Source organism: Triturus cristatus, chromosome 11 (genome assembly GCF_964204655.1).
Source record: "Triturus cristatus chromosome 11, aTriCri1.1, whole genome shotgun sequence".
Lineage (NCBI taxonomy): Eukaryota > Metazoa > Chordata > Amphibia > Caudata > Salamandridae > Triturus > Triturus cristatus.
The window spans coordinates 315,059,917-315,079,997 of NC_140594.1; the positions used below are offsets into that span (position 1 = coordinate 315,059,917).

The following is a 20,081-nucleotide window of genomic DNA, read 5'->3' on the forward strand; positions in this document are numbered from 1 at the left end:
TTCCACATTCCAGTCATCAGCATACAGGCCAACATTCTGGAGCAGGAAAGTGGAAGATTCTGGGGGAAAGAAATCAGGGAATGTATTTTCCCAATTCACTTATTTTGAAGCATAGGCACTTTAAGATAGGAGACAGCTGAAGTATCTCGTCTGAATTGGGTCTAAAGGCATTTATGCATCTCGTAATTGATGTGTACTCTGACAGAAACTCATGTCTCATATCTCTTTTATTAAAATAAAAGAAAGTTGCACAACAACAATAATATTGTCCTGGGGGACTGAAGCCCTCCCACCTAGAGCAACACATTGCAAGATAATGCTTCCACTCAACATACATTCCTGCAGTTTCTAACACGAAAAGGGTGGTTGGCAGGTCTTAAAGTCTGAAATGACAAAGAAAGTACTCAGAGTAATGGAATTAGCAGTAGGTAATTGAAGCATTACATTCTAGTCCAATTCCTCAAGCTACAAACTACAGTTTGGGAACTAAAAGATCTACACAATCAAAGACACAGAAAACTTTTGGTGCTGTATAAAGAGTAAAGTTTTTATTTGAGATCCTCCTCATAACACAGCTGGAATGACTTTTGACCCAAACTCCCTATAACATCAGTCTACACACCTGATATGATAATTGCTAATACAAATTGAGGGTTCTGCTCATGTAGCAGCTCTACAACTTTCCACAATAGTAGCACCTTGATCTTCTGCTGAGGATTCATACATGCCTCTATTGACCTCTCTTATACCCCACCAACACAGTGCAAACTATTCTGTTCATAAGCAGTAACAACAGTGAAAAAATTCCAGAATAATTGCACTTCTACCGGTATGAGCACGGCCTGCAGCTGAAGATCAACTCCAACCAGTACACCATGCCAAGAAGTCAGACACAGGCATCCTTTCAAATGAAGGAACTCCACCCAACATAACCTTATAATAACCTCAACATACAGATGTGAAGTACCGGGTTTTTAGAATCCAGCGGTGCAGGGGAACACACCCTAAGACTTCGGATTCTTCCTGTTTCAGACCCCCAGAAACACAGAGTCTTCTAGGTGAATTCAAAGAACGTCTTTATTGGCTGCAGACCAATCACAGATATCCGAGAAGTACAACACAATGTATGTTCTCAGGGGACTGCTCTCCGTTACAAAACCAGTCTTCTCCTTATATACAAAATATCATGCTTCAGGCACACATTCCTCGTTTTACGATATGGTCATTCATATGTATTCATTACAAACGAAAAGGCAGAGTCATGATGACCATCCCACATTTCAGTTCAGCCAGCCCACAATTATTTACCCAGCAAGGCTCAGATCCCTCATCAGATATCAGCAGACCCCAATGAACACGGGCACCTCCTGCTCGTAAAACAAGCCATAAAGTAGGAAACAGAGTCAGGTGTGAAAACAGCTTAGTTAGGGATCGTGTGTGAACAGGGGCTTTATGATGGGTCGAGCCCTGATGCTAATCACATTAGGCCGCGAGAAAGGAACCGGCCGGACAGGATTGACCTCGGGCAGCGGAGTCGGCTTGCACAGGTCAGAGAGAAGTCACCGAAGGTGTACGTGTCCTTTAAGCCTAGGCATGGCCTTAGTGCGCAGCCTATGTGAGGGCAACCACAAAAATGGCTACTACTGTAAAATGGAACCCATGGATAGTATCGTATACATGGTGAATGCATCAGTGGAACATGATGAAAACACTCATACATACCGCGTTGCTCATTTGCGGTTCGCTGATACCAAACTTGGCATGGTGGGACCATGCCACCTACATGGTTCCGATTTTTACAGTACCACAGACCCTCCTTTTGCCCTTACATAGGTAAGAACTATACTAATCTAAGTCCAAGTCTACATTCATGAAGTCATGGAGATGTTGCTGTAGCATCATCCTATTGCTTAGCTCGTCCTTCGATATAGGTTTCCTTACACATGATGTAACACAGAGGCTACACATTACAGGCGCACACTGTATACATAAACAGAACAGGAAAAGAATGGCTAAGATCATTCCAATGACTATTAGAATCTTCCATCCCCAAGCTGATATCAGTCCCCAGAACCACCCCATCAGTGACCAATCTCCTTTGTCTACGTGAATGGATTTGGAAATCTTATGCAGTTTGGAAATGGCCTGGTAGACTGTCGGAGCGTTATCTGGTATGAAAATACAACAGCTTGATTGGATGACCTTGCATACCCCACCACGGTCTGCAAGTATGACGTCTAGAACCATACGGTTCTGTAACGTCATGAGGCGATCCGCTTGAAGCTCAGCTGTCAAGTTACCAAGGGCACCAGCCGCCACATTAACAGTGGATTCAACTACACGGGTCAGTTGTCTCAGGTTCCGGCTATTGACCATTGGTCCCCAAAACGGCAGGAACCCAGGAAAAAGTCTCCCTCGCTTCCTGACCGGCAGTATCTTCCTTACTAACAACGCCTCTCACAACTCTTGTCTTGTGATAATCAGAGGCGGCAGTAAATGTTGGCGGTAGCAAATTCGCAACATAGCATGTGCCCGAGAAATCAGGGGGCAACCATGTAGATGCTCGATCATTGCAGACAAAGTATGTACCCTTGGCAGCCAAAAACGCAGGGGAAAACTGTGATGGAAAAGTGTATGTTTCAGTACAGTTACTCTTCCCTAGTTGAGCTCTTGGATTCTGACCATTACCTTGTAGACAGAACCGACCTATGTGGGGTACGACCCAAATCGGAGATGAACTTTTGTGCTGTTTTTCATCCAAACTGATGCTATACCCAGTCGCGTTCCAACCTACATAAGCTCGCAACTCGTCCTTGGGAATAGATGTACATGCATCGATATCTCTACTCATATCTGCAACTCCTTTCATCAAGGCTTTATTATTCGAGTTAGGTCTAATGGAACGCGGTGGTCGGTGGGAGTAGGTTTCAAGCGCAAAAAGAAACATGGTCTGGAATGCCCATGATGAACCATTATAGCTGAATGGCAGTACTAGATATGGGATGCCCTTATTAATGGTGTGCGGCATCAAACCACACACCCAGCAGTTCGTTGTATTCATAACTAGTTGGTGCTGGTGCAGGAGTTGAATGAACGAATTGTTTACAAATTCAGCACGTCTAGCTTGTTCGTGTTCTGGCAGAGGGTGGAAAGAGTGTTGGGAAACAGTAGGAAGAGGTGTGGGCTGTACAGTGGGTGCAAGTGACACTTGGAAAGATAATAATACGCAACCTACAGAAAACATCATTATGCTAGAGAGTACAAACAGACATAATACCACAAAACATTTGTTATTCATTATTTTACATGTTCTGCTCTTGAAATTAATTTCCTCGGTGGGCTTCTTCATCCTGAAAAACTCCATCCTCTAATCGTGCTGCTCGTGGCGGATGAGTATCTTCTGCTAAGGAGTACACCTGTCAGTTCAGGGAACGCCCTAGACCAACCAGAACCGTTGACCTAACGTCTTCGGCTTGTACCCCAAAGTCTTGGCACCACGACCCTGCAGCTGAACCAGGATGGTGGTTCGAAAAACAAAAAGTCAAAAAGTTTCTCAGATGAGAGCTGCACTTTTGAAAATATCAAAGGAAAAAGGAATTTTTATTTGTCCATAGTTCTTGGCCTCAAATTATACCTATTTCTGCCAGACACTGTCTGGTCTTGAAACAAGAGTTCAGGCTCTGTGGTATCCAATCGAATTGATGGCGATATAGCTTCCTGCAGAATGTCGTCACTTTCTCGCTCTGTATTTGTCCCCTTTACACGTGCATCGCTAAATGGCACAAAACGAGGCACAGTCTCAGCCTCGGAGTCAGCGATCCCCTCCTGGACCCACCGATCATACGGTAGGGGCAAAGGGATCCTTTTACAGTGTATGCCGTGTATCCAATTCTTTTTCCCTTTCACTCGAACTGCTGATCTTGTTGATAGCAGTACTAGGTAGGGGCCGATCCAACGGGGCTCATCATTCTTTACACGTTGAAAATTTTAACTAGGACCCACGTTCCAGGATTAATAGGGTGTCCTGGAGCTTCAGAGGCCTGGGGCAGAGTATCGTGAACCTGTTGGTGTAAGACACGCAATTTAGCCGTCAATTCATACAGGTAATATAGCAGTACTGGATATTCAATTTCACTGAACTTTGTCGGCCTTGGCACTCCCCATACATTGGCCGGACGGCCAAACACTATCTCATAGGGACTAAGTCCCACTCGCGAATGTACAGTCATTCTTGTTGACAGGAGTGCTAAGGGCAGAGCGTCGGGCCATTTAAGGCCGGAGCTCACCTGAATTTTGGCCAATTTAAGCTTCAAGGTGCCATTGTAGCACTCTACTAATCCAGCTGATTGGGGGTGATTTGCAGCGTGAAACCTTTGCTTAATGCCTAGTTCCTCACACACATTCTTCATCACTCGGCCTACAAATTCACTCCCGTTATCACTCCATACCATCCTTGGCATTCCGAACCTAGGAAAAAATTCTTTAACTAGGGCTTTAGCTGTGGATAAGGCAGTATTGTCTTTTAGGGGATATGCTTCTATCCATTTTGAAAAGGCACAAACAACAACCAGTACATATTTCAAATTGTTGCACCTTTCCATGTGGATGAAGTCTAGTTGCAGAACTTCAAAAGGATATGATGGAGGCGCAAAATGACCAGGTGGAGTTGGGGTTCCCCTACCAGGATTGTATTTCAGACATACCATGCAATTTTTGACTACATTCTCTGCACATTTAGGGATTCCAGCATTCTGCCATACTGGAGCCAACAACTTACAAATCCCTTTCACACTGATATGTGCCATTCCATGTGCCATCGTAACCACTGGAAGCACATACGCATCAGGTAACAACCAACGCCGGTGTTCTGACAAATCAATCCAACAACCGTTTTCATCTAATTTACCCTTACTCTCTTTCCACACACTTAATTCTTTTTCTGTGGCTTCAGCTTGAAGGGACTTCACACTCTCTATCGTGTCTTCACACATTCCAACATCACCAACCCATCTTGCGGGGCCTGCAACATACATTCGGGTTGTCGCATCTTTTGCTGTTTCTTTCGCGATCTCGTCAGCAAATGCATTACCACGCCCAACATCGTCGGTAACCTTCTTGCGTGCGCTGCTTTTCACAATCGCAACTTGTAATGGCAAGGTCAGCGACTCAAGGAGATCATTCACTAACTCACCATTCTGAATCTTAGCTCCATGCGAAGTCAGGAACCCACGTTCTTTCCACAAACGCCCAAAACTATGGGCCACACCAAACGAGTACTGACTGTCAGTATATATGTTCACTTTCATTCCTTTCGACAACACGCATGCTCTTGTGAGTGCAATTAATTCTGCTGCTTGAGCCGAATTATGTGGTATGCGTGCAGTTTCAACAATCGTGTGAAGAGTCGTGACAGCATACGCAGCAGTCGTATCACCATTCGGAAGCTTGAAGCATGAACCATCCACCCACAAGGTACCATCACATTCAACCAGGGGAATATCTTTAAGATCCACTCTCCCTTTTGTTTCTTCTTCTGTTCTGAACAGACAATCATGCTGTTCAACCTCATCTGTGTCTGCTGAAATTGGCAGTAATGTGGCTGGATTCAACGTATTGCACCTCTTTATGTGTACATGACTCGCTAGCAGCGTCAACTCGTAACTTGACAATCGAGCATTAGTTAAATGCCGTGTCTTGGTCCTATTTAACAATGTGTCCACTACATGAGGAACCATTACAATCAATGTGTTATTCATCACTAGTCCAGCAGACTGTCGAATAGACGCAGCTGCTGCCGCTGTAGCTCTTAAACAACTTGGCAATGCCCTCGCTACAGGGTCCAAAGTCGATGAAAAATACGCGCATGGGCGCGGTCTGTCTCCAAAAGGCTGTGTCAGTACTGACAATGCACAACCGTCTCTTTCATAAACATACAGGGTAAAAGGCTTACTATAGTCGGGGGTACCCAACACAGGAGCTGAACATAATGCCTCTCGTAACTCCACAAAACTTTTCTGATACTCTTCAGACCATGGGACAGGATTCGGTATATCTTTATATGTTAATGCTAGCAATGGTTTTGCCAATAAAGAAAAACTCGGGATCCAGTGCCTGCAATATGAAGTGATGCCCAGGAAAGCACGCACTTCTCTCTTTGTCTTTGGCACGCTTAATTGTGCAATGGCTTGGATTCTTTCTGGGGTCAGCTTCCTTCCCTCCTTCGAGAAGAGATGACCTAAGTAGGTCACTTCTTGTCGACAATATTGCAGCTTAGAGAGAGACACTTTGTGATGGAAGGTAGACAAATGACGCAACAATGATGATGTAGTTTGCTTACAAATCTCCTCAGTATCTGCGGCGATTAGTAAATCGTCAACATATTGGATAAGGGTAGCGCCTTTAGGTAAAACAAGGGCATCAAGCTGTGCTTTTAGAGCCTGACTGTATATTGATGGGCTTTCACAGTAGCCCTGTGGAGCACGTTTAAAACGGAAGCTTCGACCTCCTAAACAAAAGCCAAAAATATCTCTGCTCTCCTCTGCAATCGGGATACTAAAGAAAGCATTCTTCAAATCAATTACTGAGAACCAAGCAGCGGAAGCTGGGATCATAGTCAACAAGGCGGTTATATCAGGGACCACTGGAAACTGTGGCACAACAACCTTATTGACCTCTCTAAGATCGATCACAAATCTGTAAACAGGTGGCTGCGAAGGGTCAGTACGTTTCAAAACAGGCAGAACTGGACTATTGCAAACGTTGCCTCTTGTCTCTTCAATGACATCCTTCTCAATTAAATCATAGATAATTGCTAACAACGCTTTTTCACCTTCCTTAGAGATCTTGTACTGGGGAATGCGGGGCAATTTAACATTGGCTTTTAAAGTGACAACGTAAGGCGGTATTTCCAAAAGGCCCACATCGTTAGGGCCAGTGGCCCAGAGGGCATCAGGAAGAGACGTCAATTCGGCTGGCAATTCATTCTTTGACAAATACATGGGAGAAATTACTTCCTTACCCAGCGTAAGTTGTACTCCTGAGGGAGAACAATATAATGTTGCATGTAATCTCTTCAACAGGTCTAATCCTAACAAGTTTTCATTACATCCTGTCGTTAGGATGAGGGGTGCTTTCAGCTCGCAAGGTCCAACAGAAAGGGGCATAGGACTTGAGATTGGGTTCCTAACCGGGGCGCCAGAAAAACCTACGGAAACATTCATTTCGCCAGACAAAGGCGCGCCAGGGAGTTTGGAGCGCATAATAGAACTCTTTGCAGCACCAGTGTCCAGCAGAAAGGGCTCTGTTATACCCGTCACCTTAACATACGGTCCGCTCTGGTCCACTGGCACTGCAACAACTCCCTCTCTCTGTCTACGGCTGTCCTAGTAATCATCCCCTTCCGTATTATCATCTTCTGCATAGTAGTCATTATTATAGTACTGCGCTGTCTTGCCGGTCGCATTGGCTTGCTGATCAAAACTATTCATCGTATTTTGAGGCGGAAGAGGACGCGCGTTCTGGGGAACATTTCCACGCCCTCTACCTCTTGGGGCTTGCTGGCCACCTCTACCTCTTGTGCCATAAGCATTATTCGTGCGTTGTAACAATCTGAAACAATTATTTTTAAAGTGACCCTCCTCCTTGCAATACGAACATTGATTGGGACCGATAGGGACACGTGGTTGATAATACCCATACATTTGCTGATTATTCTGAAACTGTTGGGGTTGCTGATAGATACCCTGTGTTTGCCTATAATTATTCTGACCTGCACGTGGCGGATAAGCCTGCTGTAAAAGAACCTTCGTTTTCAACTCTTTCGTTTTCTTATCTGTTCTATCCTTCTCATCTTTATCCCTATTTTCATAATACTGTGCAGTAGCCAGTATTTGTGCTGAAGAGGAAACTGCCCAAGAACTCTCCGAATCTTTTAATTTCTTACACAACTCTGGAAGCAAATTATGCACAAATTTATCGACAAATAACCGTTGGCCACCTTCTGTACTCATGTCGTGACCACTGTGGTCGACAAATGTTTCTTCAAACCTAGTGAAGAAATTGGACACTGTTTCATCTTTCTTCTGTTTGCACGCGGATAATTTATCCCAATTTACACGTATCGCGGGCATTAAAGTTTTCATATAATTAATTATTCTACCAGGGAGTTCTGCTACCACGGGATCAGGCTTGGCACCACCGACCTGTCCATTGTCCACATTAATGATATTAGCCCATGTGTCACCTAATTTTTCAGCATGATCTGCATTGCGAATCAATCCCCACAAAGGCTGCGGAACAACATTTCCGAACAACATATCTATGTCTGCCAGGTTCATGACACACGATTCTGCAGTCTGTGATAACTCCTTATAATATCCTGCAGCGTTTTTACGGGGGTCAGGCAATGTCTGTTTAAGGGCTAAAACTTCAGATCGTTTCCAGGGAACATGTACCCAAACACGCTGAAAATGTGCCAGAACAGGTGGATTAGCATTCGCATCACCAGGTCTCCAAACTGGAGGAACCTCACGCATCGGATATTGTCGCGCTTTTACTTGTTTCCCTTCAGGGAATTCCTGTCCAAACAACGATTGCTGACAATCCCCATTCCTGAAAGACAGCAGTGTCGCAACTGCTTTCTCAACATCAGAACCCACAATCGTACCTTTTCCAAATTCAAATCGCACGTGACACAACTCTTGCGGACTGGAGTCTACATCATTATCTTCCAATTCCTCACATAGAATTTCACACATTTTCTCAAAAGTGTACCGCTGTTGTGGCGCTTCCCACTGATGAAAAACATTAACAACAGACTCTACATCATATCTAGAAGGATAACCAATCCATCTACGTGCCATGCGGTCCAGTTCTTCTTTCTCCCTAGGACCAGGTATTTGACTACGTAGCTGCTTACGCTGTGGACCAGGGGTCGTAGTAGACGACCCGAAGAGGGGTGATATAAGGCTAGTGACTGCACTAGCTATTCGCTGTCGTGCAGAAGGAGAAGTTGAGGCAAGAAAAACGGGTGCAGATACAGATACAGGGGTAGCAGTAGGTAGGGCACCAAGAGAGGCAGCTGATGTGCCCGGAAAAGTCGCAAGGGGCGCAGAAGTGGTAGGTAGCAAAATCGGCGGCCCTTGGGAAGGCTGTGCTACCGGGACAGGAGCTGGCTGGGGAGGAGCTGGCGGCTGCGGGAAAGCTTGCTGCACATTAGCTGGAGGCTGCACATTGACGGGCTGTGGAGGCGCTGTAGCATTTTGCGCATAAGGGGGTGGCGAACTTAGCAAATGGGACATTAGGGAATCTTTCTCTTTCTCTTTTGACTCATCTTATTGAAGGGGTGGCAACACTGGGTAACATTTATCAATGACTAGTTTGCGTTGCCTATGCAACTGCTCATCCATTCGGTCCTCTTCATTATTCTTAAACTGCAAAGCTGCTTGCATGATCGACATACCTCTCTCTCTTTTATGTTTCTTTGCTAATTTAATTTCTTTTTGTTTGGCTTCCTTTCGCCATAGGCGGAAGGAATCAAACATTGCCGGCCGGGCTTTCTTCTTGAACAATTTAACTTCTAAATTATCTAGAATCTCTGTGTCGAAACTACCATTTTGGGGCCATTTTAAAACACCATCCTTTCTGGTGTATCGGACCCATACTTCATTATACGTAATGGGGCCCACGCCATGTTTCACATAAAGCTCATAAGTTGGAGTTCCAATTGGAGGAACCGGACACGAATCCTCCAATCGGGAGTCCCTTTTACAACCAAAACAAAACAAATTTCCAAATATACTAGAACCAGGCATCTTTGCTCACTAGTCTAGTTTCAAACTTCAAAGGATTATCGAATACGATAGTCTTGTGAATACACAAGTCCTCTGGCTTTGGCACTTGCAAGACCCAAATCAAAGCGATCCCGAAGGATACCAAAATCCCGAAGGATACCAAACAAACTGGGAGACGCTCCACTTATACTTAACTGAGGTATCGATGACTTCACCAGAAGACTCTCTCAATTGTTTCGCTCTACCAAATCATCAAGGGTCCAAAACAGGGCGATTAATCAGGGCAGCAGTCCTTAGTAGCCGTCGGGACGCGGAGAACCTCGCAGAAAAGACTTTCGGACCACGTCGACATGCAGGGGTCGATGAAGTGGCGGCCTTCCTCCAGAATTTCCACACGAAGCTCCTCACGAACCTCTGGCTTGGACCGGTACCACTGAAATCGCCCGACGTTGGGCGCCAACTGAAGTACCGGGTTTTTAGAACCCAGCGGTGCAGGGGAACACACCCTAAGACTTCGGATTCTTCCTGTTTCAGACCCACAGAAACACAGAGTCTTCTAGGTGAATTCAAAGAACGTCTTTATTGGCTGCAGACCAATCACAGATATCCGAGAAGTACAACACGATATATGTTCTCAGGAGACTGCTCTCCGTTACAAAACCAGTCTTCTCCTTATATACAAAATATCATGCTTCAGGCACACATTCCTCGTTTTACGATATGGTCATTCATATGTATTCATTACAAACGAAAAGGCAGAGTCATGATGACCATCCCACATTTCAGTTCAGCCGGCCCACAAATTATTTACCCAGCAAGGCTCAGATCCCTCATCAGATATCAGCAGACCCCAATAAACACGGGCACCTCCTGCTCGTAAAACAAGCCATAAGGTAGGAAACAGAGTCAGGTGTGAAAACAGCTTAGTCAGGGATCGTGTGCGAACAGGGGCTTTATGATGGGTCGAGCCCTGATGCTAATCACATTAGGCCGCAAGAAAGGAACCGGCCGGACAGGATTGACCTCGGGCAGCGGAGTCGGCTTGCACAGGTCAGAGAGAAGTCACCGAAGGTGTACGTGTCCTTTAAGCCTAGGCATGGCCTTAGTGCGCAGCCTATGTGAGGGCAACCACAAAAATGGCTACTACTGTAAAATGGAACCCATGGATAGTATCGTATACACGGTGAATGCATCAGTGGAACATGATGAAAACACTCATACATACCGCGTTGCTCATTTGCGGTTCGCTGATACCAAACTTGGCATGGTGGGACCATGCCACCTACATGGTTCCGATTTTTACAGTACCACAGATGGACTATAACAATACTCCATCACAATCCTAAGAATTGTCTCTACAATCAGTACTAGAAGTACTTGCCGCCACTATGCACATGAAACCTCAAAACCTACCTAATGACTGTAGTAACCTACCAACACAGGTTAAGTTGAAATAGTATTTATTTGAGCAACCTCATACAGCTTGGAGAACATGTTCACATACAGGTGAAGTACAGCATCTTATAACCCCAGCATTCTAAACCCATATTTAAATACTTAGAATACATCAGACATTCTAATTCTATTTTCCTCAAGTTCTACTTAGAATATTATGCAAAGTTACACAATTACTACACATCCCTTACCTTTACAAATAAATAATAATAAAATTAAAAAAAATAAAAACAGAACCAAGATTATATTATACCTTTATTTTATGAGACAGTTTCATAATAAAGATTGCACGACTCTACACTGCAATTGTAATCCTCCAATTTCTTAGTTTTTTTTATATTGCTGCAGAAAGCAGTTGTCTTTCCACCCTCTGAACAACCACTCTGATTGCAAACATTTACAACATCACTCTCTGGACCACTCGCACCCCTGCAGTCATTCAACCCCTCCTGCCTCTGTTCCCTATTCACAAAAACATTCTCCTCTTTCTGTAACTCCTGACCCATTACACTCTCCTCATTATCTCTTTCCGGAACAGTATTAATTCACCAATATTTGTTACTACAAAAACTTCTGCTTGGGTCAGTGTCACAAATACTATTTCCATTAAAGCTGACGTTTGCCAATCTGCTCATATGACAAATACTACCATCCTCCAATTCCACCATATTCTTCATTAATTTCACAAGTTTGAAAGGATTGGTGAACCAACTTTTCCCTTTAGACACCTTCTTGGTGAATTTAGCACATACCCATTGACCCACTGCTCAGTCAACATTACGTACATCATGTTTAGTATTGAAGTAGATTATATTCTTTTCATGTAATACTAATATACTTCTTTTAATTTCAACTGCATCCCATGATACTTTTTTACCTCTCTTAGTCCACCCTAGATTAGCTTTAGAATGTGGTACGCGCCCCCTATTGATACCAAATGGACTTTCATCTACCGACCCATGAATAGTCACTCTATGCATCCACACAATTTTCTCAATTCGTTTTCCCAACATATCCTTCCCTGACTGGCTAACTGCAGAATTCCTTTAATACTTCTCTAAACTGTCTCCACAACTACATTACCCCTAGGATGATGCAGCTCAACAAATTTCTGTGTAATGCCAGGAAACTCCATGAACATTTTCATTTCTTCTGATTTGAACTGGACACCATTGTCTGTGAGCACCGATGTTGGGAAATCTTCTCTCAAAAAGATTTAATTTAAGAACATAATAACAGTTCTGGTCACTGAAGGACTCAACTACCCCTACCTCAAGTCATTTAGAAAACAAGTTAATTAGTGCCAAAATATATTTACTTGTTCCATCACTCTACACAATTGGACCCATAATATCAAATGCCACATTTTCCCACTGCAAATTAGGGCACCCCAAAGAACTAAATTATCAGCACTCCCAAATTCCATGCCAGATCCCACATATCCTTCTATTTCTATCCATATCCTTCTATTTCAGCATCAATTTTAGGCCAGCAATATAATGCCTCAATGTTACGTTTTGTAAGTGTTATGCCTGCATGTCCTTTATGACATAATGATAACATTCTATTTCCCATTTTGCATGGAGTCTCACCAAAAACATATCTTTCAATCCCAACTCATCTCTGACTTCTCAAAAAGCTTTCATTTCACCAAGGAGCTTTGCTTTCACAAAATCCCCCAACCATTCACATTTTTTTCTTTGACAGACTTTAACATGTTATCCTCCATATAGTCTATCATCCACTCATCCTTCGGCACATTTTAGGCATCATCAGTGGTGAAAATACCTGCTACACGTACATCATTCCAAGAATTACTATCCACCTCCTTAAGAGGCAATGATAACCTACTTAAGAAATCTGCTGTTGCATTTTTGTTTTTGGCACGTATTGTACTTCATATGAAAAATCTTGTAATCTCGTGGACAGTATAGCAATACGTGCTGACTTTCCTGATAAGGAACACAACTAGCATTGGCATAGCCAATAGGTCGCGCCTTTGGGACCTTATAAGTGTTTAGCCATGCAACAGTTGATGTTGTTGCACCAAGCATATTGTGCTGGATAACTAAACACTTATAAGGTTCCAAAGGGGCGACCTCTTGGCTATGCCAATGCTTGTTTTTGTTAGGCACAGGGAGGTTAAGGGATTTGCCCAGAATCACAGGATGTTCAGCGTCATTGCCAAGACTGGAACCCAGTTCCCCAGATTCGAGGTTGACCGCCCTAGCCGTTAGGCCAACTCCTCTCACCATTTGCCATGGTGTGACACAATAAAACCCATAGTGAGGAAGCTTCAGTCGAGGGCTTACTCGGGTTCCCTACCAAGAAGGAATGTGACAAGATCCATGCAAAGCCCACAGTCGAGGGGAACTTAAAGTGACGATGGAACCCAGAGTTTGTCTTTTAAAGATGCTACACGCCCACTTTACACTGCAGTGCCAGAGACAGCATCATACATACTCAGTGATAACTTACATATGACATTATTTGTACCAACGCTGATGGCATAACACAATAAACAGCATTTCCAAAGTAGGAGGAAACAGGACTGGAGATTGTAGAATCTGCAAACAGTCCTCGCGCTGCATACCGTTTATATGTTTACACCCACACTAGCATCCGACTGGTACAGAGGGTGGTGCACTTGTCAGAAAACCTTACTGCAGCAATCAGATGCAACACCAATCATGTGCTTTTCACGATCAGCAAACACGTGTGGAGTCTTGATTAATTATTAATCAGCTATAGGATCCAGTAAGCTACAACCTTGTTGTCGTATTTAACAAGCATCAAAACCTTGTGATGTGTGTCTGTGTGTATATATATATATTTATATATATTTACAGGGCTCGAGTCGAGGGTACACGCAGGTACACGGCGTCCCCCCACTTTTTTCACAGGGTAGACGCCGTCCCCCCTGCCAAGAAGCTGGGCCCCAAAGAACTATGCTGAACGTCTACCGGTGTAATTTTCAGACACCGGGACACGTTCAACACTTGACATCATGAGGTCATTTGCATATTGCCAGTTCCCCCACTTCTTTTTATAGGACTTGTGCCCTGTATATTTCTTTAGAACTGCGTAAAGATCCAGCAGTTTGTGTTGAAGCAAAGGGAAAGTCAACTTCTCTTCTTGAAAAAGGAGTTGTAACAGAAAGAGATGAGCGGGGGTTACATAGTGAAAAGAATATACAGTTAAGAGAACACTGGAGAAGTACACATGTCTCAATATATGAACTTTCTTTCTCATCCCTGTGTATGTGTTTATTACAGAACTTAAACACAAGCCGTTGGATGATATTTTTGGATGCCCACTAGTTTGGCAAATAGAAAGAGCACAAGGGTCACACAACTTGCTCAAGTCAAGAAGGAGCTAAATGGGATCAGAGCCCAAACACTGGCTTAATTAGTGGCAGACTAAGCTGGGCAACAACTAGCTCTCTTTCATGGAATTGTAGTAATAAAGTAATATTTTTAGTAGTGCTTATCCATGACGCAAGCACACCACCCCCGAATCTGTTAATTCACAGACATGGCCGTTCTACAACCATTAAAAGGAACTCAAGCTGAGTTTGTCCATAGAATCTGTGAAGAGCTCCATGAATGCTCTGTCTCAAGTTCCATCAGGGATTACAGAAGTAGCTTTTAGATTAAAAAGTGCACTGAAAAGAGCACTGCACACTGCCCGGTTACGGCAAAGAATAGAAAGGAAACTGCTACTGAAGGAAGTAAAAGTACAACCTAAGTGCAAATCAGAGCTGGGCTCTTTCTAGGCTTTAAGAAACAAGGGGTGTCTGCATCAACAGATGGCACGGGGCAATTTAATTTAGGGGGCACGGCCTCTATTCAAAACCCAGATGGCACAGGGGTATGGGGTGAAGACATGAGTCATTGTATTGAGTCCTACTGCTGAGAATATACTTAACGCAACATACAGAGGGTTTAAATACTTCTGTGGCACATCACGTGGACTTTGCAAGTACAGAGCACAAGTACATCCGTTTGTTTGTTTGCTTTCTCGCAAAAAACAAAACAAAAGAAGGATGTCAGGTGAAAACAAAACGCTGCCACCGTTTTTCAACACCTATTTTGGGGGTTCTCCATCTTCAACATAACAGTCTTTATTTTCACAAGACTGACTGTACTTTTCAAACCCTTGAAAAAGAATGACGGACGGCACAGACACACAAACCTACACGATGCCCTGGGGTGGGTTTTGGATAGTGAACAGTGTGTGGGCCTCTGTGAGCTCCTGACATATGACAACAGACGTACAAACCCCTCAAAATCCCGTTCCCCTTAGTAGGCAACATCATGTAATCTTTTTTTCTAAACTTCATTATCTAAAGGGCTCAGGTGAGAGTCCTATAAGGTTAGCTTAGGCTCGATTTCCTTTTCATATAATGAAGCGCTTCAGATCTGTGCAAGACATGCGCCTCACTGTTACTCAGCGACGAAGATACATTGGACAAGGTATCCCAAGGGTGAATAAATAAAACAAAGTGAATGCATGGGAGTGTGTGACGGGACTCCGAGCACTACCCAGGGGGCTACTGAAGACACTGATTGGTGGACCCCGCTGACACGGGTCTCTAACCTTCTTCCCTGTCCGCAGGATGAGTGGGATTCGGCAGCCGAGGATCAGCTTTTCCGGATGGGTGCCGGGCCCTTTAACTGGGAGTACCCAGAATCACAAGGACCGCCCTGCGAGGACGTCACGACGCGAGGTCCTACAAACGTGGGTGGAACCAGGAAGTCGGCGGACGGCGAACCCAGGAGGAGTGTTGGAGTCGCAGAGAGCAAGGAGCACGGCGAGAAGGAGAGCGAGGAGCAGCAGAACCACCCGGAGTACAGCAGGAGGACGGAGGTGGAGAGGACCGCAGGATACGGATCCGGCGAAGCGCCCTGCCACGTTCCCGGGGGAGGAGCGTGGCTAGGACAGGTACGGGACCGGGTAGCGGGCTGGATGGGGAGGCGGGAACATCCACAGTAGTCGGCGACCGCAGCGTTTCTCCCTAGACCTTATTTGCGTTTACCCCCCCCCTCTCGGTTACGATCACTGGAGTCTATTGTTTGTGGCTATCACAAGGTGGTCCCTCACTCCCCTGGCCCTGGTGTTAGGTACAATTTCAAATATACAAAGCCTAATAAGCCCCTTCTCTTTCCTTCTGGGGACCGGCGAGAGCGGACCTTGAGAGACGAGAAACCGGAACCCCTCCGTGGGAGAAGACAGCCCCAAGACCTTGACCCTCATCTCATCACGGATCCCGCCCGGTTTGCCCGTGAAAGACTGACTATCAGGACAAAACGCAAACTAACAGCAATAAAACCTAAACTACCCCGACCCCGTGTTACGTCTCTTCTTGGTCCCCCGTTACAGAGTGGGCATCTGGAAAAGCACGGCTGCTGCATTTCTGTACAAGGAAAGAATTAGGCATCTCAGAACTCATGCACATCTACAACTCTTAGAACCTAGGAGGGTTGGGTTTTTGTAGCCTGTAGAACGACTACATGTAGCACTGCGAAAAGTTAACACTATTCTCCCTTTTATGAAATAGAACTAATCTTGTTGATTTAATCTTACCAGACCCTTGAGGTATAGAGTTTAGTGCTTAGATGCTTATAACTTGACTAGTTTAGCGCGGGTAAGATGCTAATAAGAGCTTGCAGTGTGGCGGCTGCAAAAAACACCGTGTGCTCACAGCCACCTTGCATGATGACTGAACTGTAAAGGCATTAAAGCCAATAAATACATTCAGTGGGTGTAGGTTATGCGTTTCTCTTTGCTTTCACATGAGTTGCATATCAAAGACCATCTGCTTTACATGGTTTGTTATGGCCTTCCCGGACTCTCTACTCCCCCCTCCTCGGACTCCCGCCCCCCCTTTGATCACAGCATCAATGCCCTCCTTATTAGCGCTCCCACCTCTCCGTGTGACATCTGAACACGGACACGTCTCGTGAGGTAATCCTGGACTGAGTCCACCCGCCGCCGCTGCGCAGAATGATCACACTCGCATCTGCGGCCTCGAGCGCCTGCTGGGCTTCCATGCGCACAGAAATAAGCCTTGGAAGCAGCAAGGATGCGGGCCGGCTGCCTCTCAAGACGGAATCATGGATACCAGCTAACTCAGAGACACAGTGGCACAAGGCGCACACTCTGAGAAATAGATCACTACAGGACGGCCGGGGTAAGCTCTCTCACACACAGACACACGCGGAGGCACAAGGGCACAAGGCGCACTTCCTGACAAACAGAACACTACAGCACGGCAGAGTCAAGCTCTCTCCGTGGCAGTGAGCAGCCGGTGGACCATGTTACGGGAGGAATGCCATCTAGTGGTTCCCATCCGTAATAGCAGTCAAAGTGTTTCAATAACCTTAAGGAAGAAAACAAGCAATCACGCCTTGTTGTGGGCACTGAAAGCAGGGCTAACAAGCGCTCGCAATGACATTTTCATTTTGCTTTTCTCTGCCGTCTCACTTGGACGGCCTCGCCTGCCAAAAGGTTTCTTATCTTTATGGGGCCATGTGTTTGGCCCCATAAAGATAAGAAACCTTTCACGGCAGAAGGAAGGCAGACGAGCCCGTCCAAATGGGACGGCTCAGAAAGCCGAGCAAAGACGTCACCAACACCTCTTTTCCAATGGCTGGCCACCGTTTAGCATAAACGGTGACGCCGGCCAATGGAAAAGAGGGGCGGGGCTTAATGCTCCTTACAGAAAATACCCAATCTCATTAAATCTCGCCAGCGAGACTGCGCATGCGCGCAGCCTACGCCAGGCGAGACCTAAAAAGGGGGCCATAGGAGGTTTATGGACCGTAGGGGCAAACTTCCCATATTCAATAAACAAAAAGCAAAAGAGCCCCGGGTCTAAAGAGAGAGTGATATGTGTTGACTGATGATGAAGGCATCCCTTTAAAGGACAGTTTCCCTCACCCACCAAAGGTGGCATGCTTCATCATTGGGGAACCTTCTCACACCATAAAGCCTAGTCATGGTGCAGGCTACAACCCCCTCACTGAGAGGGAGGAACTCAGGGATGTTTTTGTATGTCAAAGGGGTTATTACTAAAACCCAGTGTGAGCTTTCAAGATGTGGTGAGGGACACAGTGCAAGTGAGTGGGTGAATTAAAACTAGCTACAGGGTTTACCACATGTCTTTATTCAGGTTACCGTGTTCTAGGATTAAAAGATAAAGGACAAGACGGGAACCATTAGACCCAGTCGTGCTACGCTAAGATATACATGTTTCAGCCAGTGACCTTGAAAGTGTTGTGGCCTTCTTCAGGATCTAAAGTGAGCTACTGCTGTGAGAGTGATATAAATAAAAACAAATGCAAGTATGCGGTATAACAACTAGATACAAAACCAGTTAACCACGGTTTTCAGAATGGTAGATTCACTGGCGGTGCCTGTAGGGGAACCCATATAACATACCGTATAGTATTACGAACTTTTTAACAGATCTCAGTGCAGCCAACTACTAAGATGTTATAAGGACAGTATATCGAACACAATAATTCTATGCATGTGTTTGAAGGAAGGAGATAATTTTCCAAACCCCTCCCGATTGAGACTTTGTTGGTGGGTACTTCAAGCATTTTTTTAAACCAATTCACAGTACATCATAATAGGGTGTCTGAAAAAAAAGAAGAAGCACTTACCCACAACAGTCAGGTCTGTTATGTCGGAAGCCGGGCGTGGGACGCGACCGGCGATGACACACAGAGGGGGTCAATTACTGGTAGGCCTCACGGTGCTGCAAATAATACTCGGGAGCCAAGTGGTGACTTTTGTGGCCTCGCCGTCGTAGCCCTTACTGGCCTACATACGTGCGCGACCCCTTTATTAAGGTTAGGTCACATGACCTTGCGTGGTGCGCCTGTTGCGTCACAGGTGCAACATAACATTCCTCCCCAACAACAACAAAAACCCAACAGTAGCGGGTAACCTTCCAGCTTGGCTTATACTTTATCCAACTAATTAGTGCAAAGATTTAGTAAACACATATAGGAACAGTCTTACGTGAAGTAGTCTTTTAATCGGCAGGAGGGCGCTGGATTATCCCGCAGTTGATGTTGGGGCAAGCCCCGGCTATGGGTGCCCAGGGTTTCAACTTCCGGTGTGATGTCGCAGGACCGGGCCTCTGGACTCTCCAGCGCTTCACTGGTGGGGACTCCTCGCTGCTACACAGGGCCTGGCGATACTCGACTATCTTCGGGGGCTGACGTGTCTGCCACCTCACTGGAGTTGGCGTCTCCCGAGGGCGTACAATTCAGGCGGCTCTCGGACCAGGTGGATGAGGGTCCTATTCCTTCTGACTGGTATTTCTTGAAATGAGATGCATTTCGGGTTACTGTTTCCCGGCCTCGGGTGGCCATAATCTGGGTCCCTTTAACACTGACCACAGTCCAAGGTCCCTTTTCGTATGGCAACCTACTGGTAATGCGATTCTTGAGCAATACCATGTCCCCTCAGACCAGCTGCAGACTTCTGGCTCTGCGCCGGTGACTGACTTGGGCATAGGTTTTGCGACGTCGGGCATCAATGTGATTGTCATCAGGCGTCTCCGGCCGCCATTGAGGGTGGTGAGGAATCGAGTCTGTGACTACTCGTCCCATGAAAAGATGTACGGGGGCTACGCCCGTCGTGGTGTGGGGTGTTTGGCGGTAGCTCCGTAGGAACGTGAAGATGGCCAGCTCTGTGGACTGTCCCTTGACATGAGCAATTCTGATTACTTTATTTAAAGTCCGCATGAATCTCTCCACTTCGCCGTTCGCTTGCGGCCACCTGGGAGTGATTCTTCGATGACGGATACCAAGGGAGCTC

The 20,081-nt window shown here is 45.5% G+C and overlaps 1 long non-coding RNA gene across 1 annotated transcript in view; it reads left to right on the forward strand.

Annotated features, from left to right (window-relative positions):
- The window catches only part of LOC146784113 (uncharacterized), an 83,873-nt gene extending 67,600 nt beyond the window's left edge, over positions 1 to 16,273 (forward strand). The window contains exon 4 of the long non-coding RNA XR_014970603.1: positions 15,864 to 16,273. This is a non-coding gene — a long non-coding RNA (uncharacterized LOC146784113). The remainder of the gene's footprint in view (positions 1 to 15,863) is intronic.
- Positions 16,274 to 20,081: the final 3,808 nt, after the last annotated feature.